Source organism: Hyla sarda, unplaced genomic scaffold (assembly GCF_029499605.1).
Source record: "Hyla sarda isolate aHylSar1 unplaced genomic scaffold, aHylSar1.hap1 scaffold_157, whole genome shotgun sequence".
NCBI lineage: Eukaryota > Metazoa > Chordata > Amphibia > Anura > Hylidae > Hyla > Hyla sarda.
The window spans coordinates 439,397-454,010 of NW_026608206.1; the positions used below are offsets into that span (position 1 = coordinate 439,397).

The following is a 14,614-nucleotide window of genomic DNA, read 5'->3' on the forward strand; positions in this document are numbered from 1 at the left end:
CGCCTCTTTTCTGGGCGTATTATTCTTCTTTTTCTTCTTTTTTTTCGTCTAATGCATACCCCATCAGTGCAGCAATGCTTATTCAATACCGCCAGCAGATGGAGACACTGGGGGATAATTTTCTAAGGATTTATACTGATTTTTCCTGTCTGAATTTGTCGCACAGAAAGTTGCAGGCCAAATATGTGTGACATTTCTGCGACTTTAGCTTCTAGAGCATTTTTACAACATTATACATAGGTGCTGAATACATAAAAAGCGACTGTTCAGCGACAGACAAGTCGCATCGGCTGAAAGTAGGCCAGAATGTCAGTCCATGTTGGAGCAGGTTTAGATACAGTCTAAAGTATAGATCTCAAAGTCTGTGCACAGAATTTAGCAAGGGCCTCGCACCTTCTGATGCATCAGGTAGGTGCACAATAGCATAGCCTAACCCTCTGTACTTTGGTCTATATTGATGCGGGACATAGACAGCCAGCTGATGACCAATCCATTAGTGCAATGGATGGCTGGAAGCATTTGTCTTTGCCTTTGCAATACCACAGAAGCAATGCATGGTCAATGTACAGCAATGACACACCTGTGTGAACAGCCAGGAGACCCCCCCCCCCATGTTATGTTACATAGTTACATAGTTAGTACGGTCGAAAAAAGACATATGTCCATCAAGTTCAACCAGGGAATTAAGGGGTAGGGGTGTGGCGCGATATTGGGGAAGGGATGAGATTTTATATTTCTTCATAAGCATTAATCTTATTTTGTCAATTAGGAACATTCAGCACCCACCCGCTATCAAGGCAGCTGCCTATCATGTCATGCCCTACCTGCACAGGTGTGCTGGCTACTCAAATGATCCAATTAAGGAGGCCATTTAGTCAGCAGCAGCAGAAGTCCTGTGCCTGGACGCTCCAACAGCGGCCAGACACAAGCAGAAGCAGCAGAAGCAGCAGCAGCAGCACCACCTTTTGTTTTTTGGCTGCAGCAGCAGCAAGGCCCACAGGGCTGGCTAGCTGGCTAGCCAGCAAGCAGGTAGCAATGAAAGTAGGAATCTTTCTTTTTAACCCTGTAAGGGGGGTGGTGCACTGTACCCGAAGATACTGCCATATCGGGTCAATGCATAGGGCGACGGAAGCAAGCTTCGAAATCGGCCCCCGTTCTCAAAAATCCATTTAATATATGGTCCCCAGATAGGGGACGTATCAGATATTAAACTGATAAGAACAGATACTACACTTGATCTTAGCCAAAAGGCCGAGAAGCGATAACCGTGAAAGGGGCGGGCCCAACAAGGTCCCCTTCATGGGCACTATCACTGCTTGCTGTCAGGGAGGCTGCCAGACAATTTTCCATGCACACTCTGGGCTGGGGGCAGTCAACCACCAGTACACACAGCAGAACCTAAACCCATACCATTATTGCTAAGCAGCAAGACAGGGGCCCATTGCACTCCCACGGGGCCTTTTTAAATGCAATCCATAACCCGGATTTGCCAGGAACCCTTCTTACTCCTCTACTTGCATGTGACACTGGGCTTAGGATCTGCATAGGAAACACACACACAAGCACACACCTACCTTTGTTGCCTGCAGATGCCTCCTTGGCTGTCCCCAAACGGTATCAAACCAACACCCACGGGAAGCTGTAAGCATAGAGGACATGCCTGCACCCCATTGGACTTACCTGTGTGGGTTAAACCCGGGTTATTTGACAACCTATGGCGGTGATGGTTCTGCTCAGGCAGAGCAGTGCTGATGCTCCTCATAAAGCTGTCGCTGCTGTGAAGGTTCTAGGTGACATCACAAATCCCTATGGTTACATACACAACAAAGCTGGGTTGTTGTTGGTTTACACTCTGCAAGGCCTGTGGAAGTGAGTGACATCATAGCACTGTAGTTCTGAGGGTTCTAGATGGATGCAACAATCTCCTGTTGCTTCTATGAAGGCCATAATAGACGACATCACCAAACAGCTCCATAGTCACATACACAGCAAAGGAGAGATGTTGTTTACACCTAGTGATGTCAGTGGTATTGAGTGACATCACAGCACAGTGCTAAGGCTCCTGGGCCTGGACACAGCAGCGGCTGCAATATCTCAACGGAGAATACGTTTATATATATGTGTGTGTGTGCGCGTATATATATATATATATATATATATATATATATATATTTCTCCGCCGAAATCACTTTTAAACCCATTTCCACCTTTTTTTCCCTTCTCTTCCTCTTACTTTTTTTTCACGTTTTTTTTACGTTTTTCTCCACGCCTCTTTTCTGGGCGTATTATTCTTCTTTTTCTTCTTTTTTTTCGTCTAATGCATACCCCATCAGTGCAGCAATGCTTATTCAATACCGCCAGCAGATGGAGACACTGGGGGATAATTTTCTAAGGATTTATACTGATTTTTCCTGTCTGAATTTGTCGCACAGAAAGTTGCAGGCCAAATATGTGTGACATTTCTGCGACTTTAGCTTCTAGAGCATTTTTACAACATTATACATAGGTGCTGAATACATAAAAAGCGACTGTTCAGCGACAGACAAGTCGCATCGGCTGAAAGTAGGCCAGAATGTCAGTCCATGTTGGAGCAGGTTTAGATACAGTCTAAAGTATAGATCTCAAAGTCTGTGCACAGAATTTAGCAAGGGCCTCGCACCTTCTGATGCATCAGGTAGGTGCACAATAGCATAGCCTAACCCTCTGTACTTTGGTCTATATTGATGCGGGACATAGACAGCCAGCTGATGACCAATCCATTAGTGCAATGGATGGCTGGAAGCATTTGTCTTTGCCTTTGCAATACCACAGAAGCAATGCATGGTCAATGTACAGCAATGACACACCTGTGTGAACAGCCAGGAGACCCCCCCCCCCATGTTATGTTACATAGTTACATAGTTAGTACGGTCGAAAAAAGACATATGTCCATCAAGTTCAACCAGGGAATTAAGGGGTAGGGGTGTGGCGCGATATTGGGGAAGGGATGAGATTTTATATTTCTTCATAAGCATTAATCTTATTTTGTCAATTAGGAACATTCAGCACCCACCCGCTATCAAGGCAGCTGCCTATCATGTCATGCCCTACCTGCACAGGTGTGCTGGCTACTCAAATGATCCAATTAAGGAGGCCATTTAGTCAGCAGCAGCAGAAGTCCTGTGCCTGGACGCTCCAACAGCGGCCAGACACAAGCAGAAGCAGCAGAAGCAGCAGCAGCAGCACCACCTTTTGTTTTTTGGCTGCAGCAGCAGCAAGGCCCACAGGGCTGGCTAGCTGGCTAGCCAGCAAGCAGGTAGCAATGAAAGTAGGAATCTTTCTTTTTAACCCTGTAAGGGGGTGGTGCACTGTACCCGAAGATACTGCCATATCGGGTCAATGCATAGGGCGACGGAAGCAAGCTTCGAAATCGGCCCCCGTTCTCAAAAATCCATTTAATATATGGTCCCCAGATAGGGGACGTATCAGATATTAAACTGATAAGAACAGATACTACACTTGATCTTAGCCAAAAGGCCGAGAAGCGATAACCGTGAAAGGGGCGGGCCCAACAAGGTCCCCTTCATGGGCACTATCACTGCTTGCTGTCAGGGAGGCTGCCAGACAATTTTCCATGCACACTCTGGGCTGGGGGGCAGTCAACCACCAGTACACACAGCAGAACCTAAACCCATACCATTATTGCTAAGCAGCAAGACAGGGGCCCATTGCACTCCCACGGGGCCTTTTTAAATGCAATCCATAACCCGGATTTGCCAGGAACCCTTCTTACTCCTCCTACTTGCATGTGACACTGGGCTTAGGATCTGCATAGGAAACACACACACAAGCACACACCTACCTTTGTTGCCTGCAGATGCCTCCTTGGCTGTCCCCAAACGGTATCAAACCAACACCCACGGGAAGCTGTAAGCATAGAGGACATGCCTGCACCCCATTGGACTTACCTGTGTGGGTTAAACCCGGGTTATTTGACAACCTATGGCGGTGATGGTTCTGCTCAGGCAGAGCAGTGCTGATGCTCCTCATAAAGCTGTCGCTGCTGTGAAGGTTCTAGGTGACATCACAAATCCCTATGGTTACATACACAACAAAGCTGGGTTGTTGTTGTTTACACTCTGCAAGGCCTGTGGAAGTGAGTGACATCATAGCACTGTAGTTCTGAGGGTTCTAGATGGATGCAACAATCTCCTGTTGCTTCTATGAAGGCCATAATAGACGACATCACCAAACAGCTCCATAGTCACATACACAGCAAAGGAGAGATGTTGTTTACACCTAGTGATGTCAGTGGTATTGAGTGACATCACAGCACAGTGCTAAGGCTCCTGGGCCTGGACACAGCAGCGGCTGCAATATCTCAACGGAGAATACGTTTATATATATGTGTGTGTGTGCGCGTATATATATATATATATATATATATATATATATATATATATTTCTCCGCCGAAATCACTTTTAAACCCATTTCCACCTTTTTTTCCCTTCTCTTCCTCTTACTTTTTTTTCACGTTTTTTTACGTTTTTCTCCTTTTCGCCTCTTTTCTGGGCGTATTATTCTTCTTTTTCTTCTTTTTTTTCGTCTAATGCATACCCCATCAGTGCAGCAATGCTTATTCAATACCGCCAGCAGATGGAGACACTGGGGGATAATTTTCTAAGGATTTATACTGATTTTTCCTGTCTGAATTTGTCGCACAGAAAGTTGCAGGCCAAATATGTGTGACATTTCTGCGACTTTAGCTTCTAGAGCATTTTTACAACATTATACATAGGTGCTGAATACATAAAAAGCGACTGTTCAGCGACAGACAAGTCGCATCGGCTGAAAGTAGGCCAGAATGTCAGTCCATGTTGGAGCAGGTTTAGATACAGTCTAAAGTATAGATCTCAAAGTCTGTGCACAGAATTTAGCAAGGGCCTCGCACCTTCTGATGCATCAGGTAGGTGCACAATAGCATAGCCTAACCCTCTGTACTTTGGTCTATATTGATGCGGGACATAGACAGCCAGCTGATGACCAATCCATTAGTGCAATGGATGGCTGGAAGCATTTGTCTTTGCCTTTGCAATACCACAGAAGCAATGCATGGTCAATGTACAGCAATGACACACCTGTGTGAACAGCCAGGAGACCCCCCCCCCCATGTTATGTTACATAGTTACATAGTTAGTACGGTCGAAAAAAGACATATGTCCATCAAGTTCAACCAGGGAATTAAGGGGTAGGGGTGTGGCGCGATATTGGGGAAGGGATGAGATTTTATATTTCTTCATAAGCATTAATCTTATTTTGTCAATTAGGAACATTCAGCACCCACCCGCTATCAAGGCAGCTGCCTATCATGTCATGCCCTACCTGCACAGGTGTGCTGGCTACTCAAATGATCCAATTAAGGAGGCCATTTAGTCAGCAGCAGCAGAAGTCCTGTGCCTGGACGCTCCAACAGCGGCCAGACACAAGCAGAAGCAGCAGAAGCAGCAGCAGCAGCACCACCTTTTGTTTTTTGGCTGCAGCAGCAGCAAGGCCCACAGGGCTGGCTAGCTGGCTAGCCAGCAAGCAGGTAGCAATGAAAGTAGGAATCTTTCTTTTTAACCCTGTAAGGGGGTGGTGCACTGTACCCGAAGATACTGCCATATCGGGTCAATGCATAGGGCGACGGAAGCAAGCTTCGAAATCGGCCCCCGTTCTCAAAAATCCATTTAATATATGGTCCCCAGATAGGGGACGTATCAGATATTAAACTGATAAGAACAGATACTACACTTGATCTTAGCCAAAAGGCCGAGAAGCGATAACCGTGAAAGGGGCGGGCCCAACAAGGTCCCCTTCATGGGCACTATCACTGCTTGCTGTCAGGGAGGCTGCCAGACAATTTTCCATGCACACTCTGGGCTGGGGGGCAGTCAACCACCAGTACACACAGCAGAACCTAAACCCATACCATTATTGCTAAGCAGCAAGACAGGGGCCCATTGCACTCCCACGGGGCCTTTTTAAATGCAATCCATAACCCGGATTTGCCAGGAACCCTTCTTACTCCTCCTACTTGCATGTGACACTGGGCTTAGGATCTGCATAGGAAACACACACACAAGCACACACCTACCTTTGTTGCCTGCAGATGCCTCCTTGGCTGTCCCCAAACGGTATCAAACCAACACCCACGGGAAGCTGTAAGCATAGAGGACATGCCTGCACCCCATTGGACTTACCTGTGTGGGTTAAACCCGGGTTATTTGACAACCTATGGCGGTGATGGTTCTGCTCAGGCAGAGCAGTGCTGATGCTCCTCATAAAGCTGTCGCTGCTGTGAAGGTTCTAGGTGACATCACAAATCCCTATGGTTACATACACAACAAAGCTGGGTTGTTGTTGTTTACACTCTGCAAGGCCTGTGGAAGTGAGTGACATCATAGCACTGTAGTTCTGAGGGTTCTAGATGGATGCAACAATCTCCTGTTGCTTCTATGAAGGCCATAATAGACGACATCACCAAACAGCTCCATAGTCACATACACAGCAAAGGAGAGATGTTGTTTACACCTAGTGATGTCAGTGGTATTGAGTGACATCACAGCACAGTGCTAAGGCTCCTGGGCCTGGACACAGCAGCGGCTGCAATATCTCAACGGAGAATACGTTTATATATATGTGTGTGTGTGCGCGTATATATATATATATATATATATATATATATATATATATATTTCTCCGCCGAAATCACTTTTAAACCCATTTCCACCTTTTTTTCCCTTCTCTTCCTCTTACTTTTTTTTCACGTTTTTTTACGTTTTTCTCCTTTTCGCCTCTTTTCTGGGCGTATTATTCTTCTTTTTCTTCTTTTTTTTCGTCTAATGCATACCCCATCAGTGCAGCAATGCTTATTCAATACCGCCAGCAGATGGAGACACTGGGGGATAATTTTCTAAGGATTTATACTGATTTTTCCTGTCTGAATTTGTCGCACAGAAAGTTGCAGGCCAAATATGTGTGACATTTCTGCGACTTTAGCTTCTAGAGCATTTTTACAACATTATACATAGGTGCTGAATACATAAAAAGCGACTGTTCAGCGACAGACAAGTCGCATCGGCTGAAAGTAGGCCAGAATGTCAGTCCATGTTGGAGCAGGTTTAGATACAGTCTAAAGTATAGATCTCAAAGTCTGTGCACAGAATTTAGCAAGGGCCTCGCACCTTCTGATGCATCAGGTAGGTGCACAATAGCATAGCCTAACCCTCTGTACTTTGGTCTATATTGATGCGGGACATAGACAGCCAGCTGATGACCAATCCATTAGTGCAATGGATGGCTGGAAGCATTTGTCTTTGCCTTTGCAATACCACAGAAGCAATGCATGGTCAATGTACAGCAATGACACACCTGTGTGAACAGCCAGGAGACCCCCCCCCCATGTTATGTTACATAGTTACATAGTTAGTACGGTCGAAAAAAGACATATGTCCATCAAGTTCAACCAGGGAATTAAGGGGTAGGGGTGTGGCGCGATATTGGGGAAGGGATGAGATTTTATATTTCTTCATAAGCATTAATCTTATTTTGTCAATTAGGAACATTCAGCACCCACCCGCTATCAAGGCAGCTGCCTATCATGTCATGCCCTACCTGCACAGGTGTGCTGGCTACTCAAATGATCCAATTAAGGAGGCCATTTAGTCAGCAGCAGCAGAAGTCCTGTGCCTGGACGCTCCAACAGCGGCCAGACACAAGCAGAAGCAGCAGAAGCAGCAGCAGCAGCACCACCTTTTGTTTTTTGGCTGCAGCAGCAGCAAGGCCCACAGGGCTGGCTAGCTGGCTAGCCAGCAAGCAGGTAGCAATGAAAGTAGGAATCTTTCTTTTTAACCCTGTAAGGGGGTGGTGCACTGTACCCGAAGATACTGCCATATCGGGTCAATGCATAGGGCGACGGAAGCAAGCTTCGAAATCGGCCCCCGTTCTCAAAAATCCATTTAATATATGGTCCCCAGATAGGGGACGTATCAGATATTAAACTGATAAGAACAGATACTACACTTGATCTTAGCCAAAAGGCCGAGAAGCGATAACCGTGAAAGGGGCGGGCCCAACAAGGTCCCCTTCATGGGCACTATCACTGCTTGCTGTCAGGGAGGCTGCCAGACAATTTTCCATGCACACTCTGGGCTGGGGGGCAGTCAACCACCAGTACACACAGCAGAACCTAAACCCATACCATTATTGCTAAGCAGCAAGACAGGGGCCCATTGCACTCCCACGGGGCCTTTTTAAATGCAATCCATAACCCGGATTTGCCAGGAACCCTTCTTACTCCTCCTACTTGCATGTGACACTGGGCTTAGGATCTGCATAGGAAACACACACACAAGCACACACCTACCTTTGTTGCCTGCAGATGCCTCCTTGGCTGTCCCCAAACGGTATCAAACCAACACCCACGGGAAGCTGTAAGCATAGAGGACATGCCTGCACCCCATTGGACTTACCTGTGTGGGTTAAACCCGGGTTATTTGACAACCTATGGCGGTGATGGTTCTGCTCAGGCAGAGCAGTGCTGATGCTCCTCATAAAGCTGTCGCTGCTGTGAAGGTTCTAGGTGACATCACAAATCCCTATGGTTACATACACAACAAAGCTGGGTTGTTGTTGTTTACACTCTGCAAGGCCTGTGGAAGTGAGTGACATCATAGCACTGTAGTTCTGAGGGTTCTAGATGGATGCAACAATCTCCTGTTGCTTCTATGAAGGCCATAATAGACGACATCACCAAACAGCTCCATAGTCACATACACAGCAAAGGAGAGATGTTGTTTACACCTAGTGATGTCAGTGGTATTGAGTGACATCACAGCACAGTGCTAAGGCTCCTGGGCCTGGACACAGCAGCGGCTGCAATATCTCAACGGAGAATACGTTTATATATATGTGTGTGTGTGCGCGTATATATATATATATATATATATATATATATATATATATATATATTTCTCCGCCGAAATCACTTTTAAACCCATTTCCACCTTTTTTTCCCTTCTCTTCCTCTTACTTTTTTTTCACGTTTTTTTACGTTTTTCTCCTTTTCGCCTCTTTTCTGGGCGTATTATTCTTCTTTTTCTTCTTTTTTTTCGTCTAATGCATACCCCATCAGTGCAGCAATGCTTATTCAATACCGCCAGCAGATGGAGACACTGGGGGATAATTTTCTAAGGATTTATACTGATTTTTCCTGTCTGAATTTGTCGCACAGAAAGTTGCAGGCCAAATATGTGTGACATTTCTGCGACTTTAGCTTCTAGAGCATTTTTACAACATTATACATAGGTGCTGAATACATAAAAAGCGACTGTTCAGCGACAGACAAGTCGCATCGGCTGAAAGTAGGCCAGAATGTCAGTCCATGTTGGAGCAGGTTTAGATACAGTCTAAAGTATAGATCTCAAAGTCTGTGCACAGAATTTAGCAAGGGCCTCGCACCTTCTGATGCATCAGGTAGGTGCACAATAGCATAGCCTAACCCTCTGTACTTTGGTCTATATTGATGCGGGACATAGACAGCCAGCTGATGACCAATCCATTAGTGCAATGGATGGCTGGAAGCATTTGTCTTTGCCTTTGCAATACCACAGAAGCAATGCATGGTCAATGTACAGCAATGACACACCTGTGTGAACAGCCAGGAGACCCCCCCCCCATGTTATGTTACATAGTTACATAGTTAGTACGGTCGAAAAAAGACATATGTCCATCAAGTTCAACCAGGGAATTAAGGGGTAGGGGTGTGGCGCGATATTGGGGAAGGGATGAGATTTTATATTTCTTCATAAGCATTAATCTTATTTTGTCAATTAGGAACATTCAGCACCCACCCGCTATCAAGGCAGCTGCCTATCATGTCATGCCCTACCTGCACAGGTGTGCTGGCTACTCAAATGATCCAATTAAGGAGGCCATTTAGTCAGCAGCAGCAGAAGTCCTGTGCCTGGACGCTCCAACAGCGGCCAGACACAAGCAGAAGCAGCAGAAGCAGCAGCAGCAGCACCACCTTTTGTTTTTTGGCTGCAGCAGCAGCAAGGCCCACAGGGCTGGCTAGCTGGCTAGCCAGCAAGCAGGTAGCAATGAAAGTAGGAATCTTTCTTTTTAACCCTGTAAGGGGGTGGTGCACTGTACCCGAAGATACTGCCATATCGGGTCAATGCATAGGGCGACGGAAGCAAGCTTCGAAATCGGCCCCCGTTCTCAAAAATCCATTTAATATATGGTCCCCAGATAGGGGACGTATCAGATATTAAACTGATAAGAACAGATTTTTTTTTTTTTTTTTTTATCTAAAGCCGAGGAACGTGCTTTCGATTCACCCAAAGTGCAAGAAAAAGTGCAAACGTGTTACACTAAAAAAACGTGCACAAAGGATGCGGTCTATCGCAAGCCCTTCTCCGATAGGAGAGAGGCCCCCCAACAAACCTTACCCTTCGCCTCCGGACCAAAAGGTACCTGCGAGGTTCCAGGTTCGATGTCCCTTTTCGCCGAAGCTACTAGGGGACCACAAATGCTCCCGGCATCCCCCTTGGCGTTAGCCAAGGTATCTGCCCGCAGAGCCGATTACGGTAGGTACCCTGCCAAGCAGGAGTACCCGGGGTGTTTGCAGGGAGGTGCGGAACCTAATGGCCACACACACCTCCCCTAGACCGCCAGGAGGGACACCCAGAAGGGCTACCGCATCCTGACAAATCCTGTGAACACACAACACGCAAAAAGTGACACAGTGACGAAAAATAAATAAATAAGTGAATGTGTGCAGATATACTGCCCGGACATCCGGCCGGATCTATAAAAATTTCTCTGATCCTAGCCAGAAGGCCGGGAATCAAGAGGTGAGTGCCACAAGGTGAAGAGATTATGGTGCCCGTGCTTCAACTCAGTGAGTCTATCCTCCCAGTGAGTTTCGGCACCTCGGGGTCACCACTCCCCGAGGCACAAAAGTACCTCGGCTCTAGACCCTCTCAGCCTCATGGCGAGACCCGGAGGGAACAGGTCACATCGGGGCAGCCGTCGAGCTGATTCCTCAGAACCAGCCCCGGAAAGCCCTGGTACACCTGCATCCTCCATGCAGCACCCATCCCCACCAGCATGAAAACTGATAAGAACAGATACTACACTTGATCTTAGCCAAAAGGCCGAGAAGCGATAACCGTGAAAGGGGCGGGCCCAACAAGGTCCCCTTCATGGGCACTATCACTGCTTGCTGTCAGGGAGGCTGCCAGACAATTTTCCATGCACACTCTGGGCTGGGGGGCAGTCAACCACCAGTACACACAGCAGAACCTAAACCCATACCATTATTGCTAAGCAGCAAGACAGGGGCCCATTGCACTCCCACGGGGCCTTTTTAAATGCAATCCATAACCCGGATTTGCCAGGAACCCTTCTTACTCCTCCTACTTGCATGTGACACTGGGCTTAGGATCTGCATAGGAAACACACACACAAGCACACACCTACCTTTGTTGCCTGCAGATGCCTCCTTGGCTGTCCCCAAACGGTATCAAACCAACACCCACGGGAAGCTGTAAGCATAGAGGACATGCCTGCACCCCATTGGACTTACCTGTGTGGGTTAAACCCGGGTTATTTGACAACCTATGGCGGTGATGGTTCTGCTCAGGCAGAGCAGTGCTGATGCTCCTCATAAAGCTGTCGCTGCTGTGAAGGTTCTAGGTGACATCACAAATCCCTATGGTTACATACACAACAAAGCTGGGTTGTTGTTGTTTACACTCTGCAAGGCCTGTGGAAGTGAGTGACATCATAGCACTGTAGTTCTGAGGGTTCTAGATGGATGCAACAATCTCCTGTTGCTTCTATGAAGGCCATAATAGACGACATCACCAAACAGCTCCATAGTCACATACACAGCAAAGGAGAGATGTTGTTTACACCTAGTGATGTCAGTGGTATTGAGTGACATCACAGCACAGTGCTAAGGCTCCTGGGCCTGGACACAGCAGCGGCTGCAATATCTCAACGGAGAATACGTTTATATATATGTGTGTGTGTGCGCGTATATATATATATATATATATATATATATATATATATATTTCTCCGCCGAAATCACTTTTAAACCCATTTCCACCTTTTTTTCCCTTCTCTTCCTCTTACTTTTTTTTCACGTTTTTTTACGTTTTTCTCCTTTTCGCCTCTTTTCTGGGCGTATTATTCTTCTTTTTCTTCTTTTTTTTCGTCTAATGCATACCCCATCAGTGCAGCAATGCTTATTCAATACCGCCAGCAGATGGAGACACTGGGGGATAATTTTCTAAGGATTTATACTGATTTTTCCTGTCTGAATTTGTCGCACAGAAAGTTGCAGGCCAAATATGTGTGACATTTCTGCGACTTTAGCTTCTAGAGCATTTTTACAACATTATACATAGGTGCTGAATACATAAAAAGCGACTGTTCAGCGACAGACAAGTCGCATCGGCTGAAAGTAGGCCAGAATGTCAGTCCATGTTGGAGCAGGTTTAGATACAGTCTAAAGTATAGATCTCAAAGTCTGTGCACAGAATTTAGCAAGGGCCTCGCACCTTCTGATGCATCAGGTAGGTGCACAATAGCATAGCCTAACCCTCTGTACTTTGGTCTATATTGATGCGGGACATAGACAGCCAGCTGATGACCAATCCATTAGTGCAATGGATGGCTGGAAGCATTTGTCTTTGCCTTTGCAATACCACAGAAGCAATGCATGGTCAATGTACAGCAATGACACACCTGTGTGAACAGCCAGGAGACCCCCCCCCCATGTTATGTTACATAGTTACATAGTTAGTACGGTCGAAAAAAGACATATGTCCATCAAGTTCAACCAGGGAATTAAGGGGTAGGGGTGTGGCGCGATATTGGAGAAGGGATGAGATTTTATATTTCTTCATAAGCATTAATCTTATTTTGTCAATTAGGAACATTCAGCACCCACCCGCTATCAAGGCAGCTGCCTATCATGTCATGCCCTACCTGCACAGGTGTGCTGGCTACTCAAATGATCCAATTAAGGAGGCCATTTAGTCAGCAGCAGCAGAAGTCCTGTGCCTGGACGCTCCAACAGCGGCCAGACACAAGCAGAAGCAGCAGAAGCAGCAGCAGCAGCACCACCTTTTGTTTTTTGGCTGCAGCAGCAGCAAGGCCCACAGGGCTGGCTAGCTGGCTAGCCAGCAAGCAGGTAGCAATGAAAGTAGGAATCTTTCTTTTTAACCCTGTAAGGGGGTGGTGCACTGTACCCGAAGATACTGCCATATCGGGTCAATGCATAGGGCGACGGAAGCAAGCTTCGAAATCGGCCCCCGTTCTCAAAAATCCATTTAATATATGGTCCCCAGATAGGGGACGTATCAGATATTAAACTGATAAGAACAGATACTACACTTGATCTTAGCCAAAAGGCCGAGAAGCGATAACCGTGAAAGGGGCGGGCCCAACAAGGTCCCCTTCATGGGCACTATCACTGCTTGCTGTCAGGGAGGCTGCCAGACAATTTTCCATGCACACTCTGGGCTGGGGGGCAGTCAACCACCAGTACACACAGCAGAACCTAAACCCATACCATTATTGCTAAGCAGCAAGACAGGGGCCCATTGCACTCCCACGGGGCCTTTTTAAATGCAATCCATAACCCGGATTTGCCAGGAACCCTTCTTACTCCTCCTACTTGCATGTGACACTGGGCTTAGGATCTGCATAGGAAACACACACACAAGCACACACCTACCTTTGTTGCCTGCAGATGCCTCCTTGGCTGTCCCCAAACGGTATCAAACCAACACCCACGGGAAGCTGTAAGCATAGAGGACATGCCTGCACCCCATTGGACTTACCTGTGTGGGTTAAACCCGGGTTATTTGACAACCTATGGCGGTGATGGTTCTGCTCAGGCAGAGCAGTGCTGATGCTCCTCATAAAGCTGTCGCTGCTGTGAAGGTTCTAGGTGACATCACAAATCCCTATGGTTACATACACAACAAAGCTGGGTTGTTGTTGTTTACACTCTGCAAGGCCTGTGGAAGTGAGTGACATCATAGCACTGTAGTTCTGAGGGTTCTAGATGGATGCAACAATCTCCTGTTGCTTCTATGAAGGCCATAATAGACGACATCACCAAACAGCTCCATAGTCACATACACAGCAAAGGAGAGATGTTGTTTACACCTAGTGATGTCAGTGGTATTGAGTGACATCACAGCACAGTGCTAAGGCTCCTGGGCCTGGACACAGCAGCGGCTGCAATATCTCAACGGAGAATACGTTTATATATATGTGTGTGTGTGCGCGTATATATATATATATATATATATATATATATATATATATATATATTTCTCCGCCGAAATCACTTTTAAACCCATTTCCACCTTTTTTTCCCTTCTCTTCCTCTTACTTTTTTTTCACGTTTTTTTACGTTTTTCTCCTTTTCGCCTCTTTTCTGGGCGTATTATTCTTCTTTTTCTTCTTTTTTTTCGTCTAATGCATACCCCATCAGTGCAGCAATGCTTATTCAATACCGCCAGCAGATGGAGACACTGGGGGATAATTTTCTAAGGATTTATACTGATT

General features: G+C 46.4%; 6 non-coding genes and 1 pseudogene across 6 annotated transcripts; all 7 read right to left on the reverse strand.

Annotated features, from left to right (window-relative positions):
- Window positions 1–1,072: 1,072 nt before the first annotated feature.
- LOC130310389 (U2 spliceosomal RNA) lies at window positions 1,073–1,263 on the reverse strand. Its single transcript, XR_008858915.1, has one exon. It is a non-coding gene; the product is annotated as a U2 spliceosomal RNA (small nuclear RNA).
- A 2,074-nt stretch (window positions 1,264–3,337) lies between these two features.
- Window positions 3,338–3,528, reverse strand: LOC130310390 (U2 spliceosomal RNA). Its single transcript, XR_008858916.1, has one exon. It is a non-coding gene; the product is annotated as a U2 spliceosomal RNA (small nuclear RNA).
- A 2,081-nt stretch (window positions 3,529–5,609) lies between these two features.
- LOC130310391 (U2 spliceosomal RNA) lies at window positions 5,610–5,800 on the reverse strand. Its single transcript, XR_008858917.1, has one exon. It is a non-coding gene; the product is annotated as a U2 spliceosomal RNA (small nuclear RNA).
- Window positions 5,801–7,880: 2,080 nt separating this feature from the next.
- Window positions 7,881–8,071, reverse strand: LOC130310392 (U2 spliceosomal RNA). The gene has a single exon (XR_008858918.1). It is a non-coding gene; the product is annotated as a U2 spliceosomal RNA (small nuclear RNA).
- A 2,084-nt stretch (window positions 8,072–10,155) lies between these two features.
- On the reverse strand, window positions 10,156–10,340 carry LOC130310444 (U2 spliceosomal RNA). The gene has a single exon (XR_008858965.1). It is a non-coding gene; the product is annotated as a U2 spliceosomal RNA (small nuclear RNA).
- Window positions 10,341–11,030: 690 nt separating this feature from the next.
- LOC130310453 (U2 spliceosomal RNA) lies at window positions 11,031–11,190 on the reverse strand (annotated as a pseudogene).
- A 2,078-nt stretch (window positions 11,191–13,268) lies between these two features.
- Window positions 13,269–13,459, reverse strand: LOC130310393 (U2 spliceosomal RNA). Its single transcript, XR_008858919.1, has one exon. It is a non-coding gene; the product is annotated as a U2 spliceosomal RNA (small nuclear RNA).
- Window positions 13,460–14,614: the final 1,155 nt, after the last annotated feature.